At 41.8% G+C, this 2,863-nt stretch overlaps 1 protein-coding gene across 3 annotated transcripts in view; it reads right to left on the reverse strand.

Moving 5' to 3' along the window:
* Positions 1-1,131: 1,131 nt before the first annotated feature.
* Positions 1,132-2,863, reverse strand: part of ndufaf6 (NADH:ubiquinone oxidoreductase complex assembly factor 6) — a 133,426-nt gene continuing 131,694 nt past the window's right edge. Inside the window, exon 10 of one of the 3 annotated variants that reach the window (XM_062062639.1) lies at positions 1,132-2,863. This exon is cut by the window's right edge and continues 1,735 nt beyond it. The gene's annotated coding sequence lies outside the window, so the exon portion shown is untranslated. The other 2 variants (XM_062062640.1, XM_062062638.1) reach the window with 2 other exon arrangements.

A 2,863-nucleotide genomic window follows, 5' to 3' on the forward strand; every position in this document is an offset into this window, starting at 1 on the left:
TGGTAGTCTCTGGTCTTATCGCGGATATTTGTTACATTGCTTTCCTTGCCTTTTGTGGCTGTTTTTGTATCCCCTCTAAGGGAGCAGGTTTGCTGTTCGCCATTTTAACGAGTTGAATGCTGTACAAAACAACCAATCAGAGGCTATATGGTCACTGCAGCAGAAGGTAACGTTTATTTTGAGCACTGCACAGAGGGTTCGCAGGAGGAGGAGCGAGCCAGTGTAGTGTACGCCGGAGCCTCCACACAGGAACATAATCCAGGTTTAAGAGGCTCAACTCAAAACTGAATGTGTGAATGTTGGCAGGTCTGCCTGTTCCACTTGTCGCTTACAATAGTACAAAAAAATGGTAAATGTTCTGTGTTTATGTAGCGCTTTACTATACCTGTAATGATACCAAAAGCGCTGTACATTATACATCACATTCACCCATTCACACACTGACGGCGGAAGCTGCCATGTACGGCGCTAACCACGACCCGTCAGGAGCAAGGGTGGGAAGTAGAGATCGGCATTTATTGGCCGATATTATCGGCCAATAAATGCTTTAAAATGTAATATCGGAAATTATCGGTATCGGTTTCCAAATTATCGGTATCGGTTTCATAAAGTAAAATGTATGACTTTTTAAAATGCCGCTGGGTACACGGACGTAGGGAGAAGTACAGAGCGCCAATAAACCTTAAAGGCACTGCCTTTGCGTGCCGGCCCAGTCACATAACATCTACGGCTTTTCACACACACAAGTGAATGCAAGTCACACTTGGTCAACAGCCATACAGGTCACACTGAGGGTGGTCGTATAAACAACTTTAACACTGTTACAAATATGCGCCACACTGTGAACCCACACCAAACAAGAATGACAAACACATTTCGGGAGAACATCCGCACCGTAACACAACATAAACACAACAGAACAAATACCCAGAACCCCTTGCAGCACTAACTCTTCCGGGCCGCTACAATATACACCCCCCGCTACCCCCTACCACCCTCCCAACCCACACACCTCAACCCCGCCGCCCCGCAACCCCGCCCACCTCAACCTCCTCATGCTCTCTCAGGGAGAGCTTGTCTCAAATTCCAAGCTGCTGTTTTGAGGCATGTTAAAAAAAATAATGCACTTTGTGACTTCAATAATAAATATGGCAGTGCCATGTTGGCATTTTTTTTCCATAACTTGAGTTGATTTATTTTGGAAAACCTTGTTACATTGTTTAATGCATCCAGCGGGGCATCACAACAAAATTAGGCATAATAATGTGTTAATTCCACGACTGTATTTTTCGGTATCGGTTGATATTGGTATCTGTAATTAAGAGTTGGACTATATCGGATATCGGCAAAAAAGCCATTATCGGACATCTCTAGTGGAAAGTGTTTTGCCCAAGGTCACAACGGTCGTGACTAGGATGGCGGAAGCTGGAATCGAACCTGGAACCCTCAAGTTGCCGCGACGGCATCTCTACCATCTGCGCCACAACCCCGATATTTGGACATGTGACTCTGAACAGACTACCATCTAGGGGAACTTTTCCAATGAATTGTATATACATTACGGGTCCAGATCAGTCCAGCCCGACACAGAAAACCGCATCAAATACACAGAAGTGGTTCACAACAAACTTGAATACACAGTTTCTTTAAGCAGAACAGTTGTTTGTCAGACTCAACTAATGTATAACCCAACCGAGACTTCTGGTAATGGTTATGTTAAGGTATTTACCATATATGTCATGGTATATGTGGCACAGTCTTCATGTGAGTATTCTTACTGGCCTGTGTGTGTAGTCCAGGGGTAGGGAACCTATGGCTCTCGAGCCAGATGTGGCTCTTTTGATGACTGCATCTGGCTCTCAGATAAATCTTAGCTGACATTGCTTTACACGATAAGTAATGAATAATTCCGCTGGTAATCAGAGTTAAAAAATAACGCTCAAAATATAAAACATTCTCATGCATTTTAATACATCCATCCGTTTCTACCGCATCTGTTCAAGAAGTTGCAATAATGGTAAGAAGTATTTTGTTTATTATTGGTTAGCATCAGAATAACAATGTTATTAAAAAGAATAAGAGACTTATTATACTCTAAAAATGTTGGTCTTACTTAAAAATGCATGCATTTAGTTGTATTCAGTGTTATAAAATATTATATGACTCTCACAGGAATACATTTTAAAATATTTGGCTTTCATGGCTCTCTCAGCCAAAAAGGTTCCCGACCCCTGGTGTAGTCCATATCTTCTTCAGCATTTTCTCCGTCTTTTGCAAATATTATATTTGGATTAAAATGTATCCCATCACAATAAGCCCTTTTCCACTGCAGAATCTTTTACAGGAACCTTCCCATTTACCCCGGTCAATAAAGTTCTCCCTGTGTTTCCACCAAAAAGATTAAGTTCTTCAGGAACTTTTCGGAGTTCCTGGCAGCTAAGTGGGACTTTCGGGAGGTTCCTGGAACCTTAGCGGCGGTGGGCTCTGCTGGTTGGACACAGTTGGGGGCATTTCTAAAACATATTTTTCGAACACAGGACCGCCATTTACAAAATGCTGGACAAGTCGACTTGTTTGTTTCCCATATTTTGTGTATTTCTATTACAGCAAACTTGACAATAAAGCGAAAGAAGAAAGAAAGGAACTTTTGTGTGTCATTGGGCTGAAGAACGCTAATCAAAATCAAAAATGACCTAAGCTGCTTACTACTCTGAGACTTTGTAGGAAAATTGTTAAATGAAGCAAGAGTGGAAGGTAAAATACATGAAATATTCACTATTTACTTGATTACATGTAAATTGATGACAAGGGAAGTCAGTGACACTCCATGTGTGTAGTAATTAGCCTCAACTTGAGTGAACAG

The sequence above is a fragment of the Entelurus aequoreus genome, linkage group LG11 (genome assembly GCF_033978785.1).
Source record: "Entelurus aequoreus isolate RoL-2023_Sb linkage group LG11, RoL_Eaeq_v1.1, whole genome shotgun sequence".
Taxonomy (NCBI): domain Eukaryota; kingdom Metazoa; phylum Chordata; class Actinopteri; order Syngnathiformes; family Syngnathidae; genus Entelurus; species Entelurus aequoreus.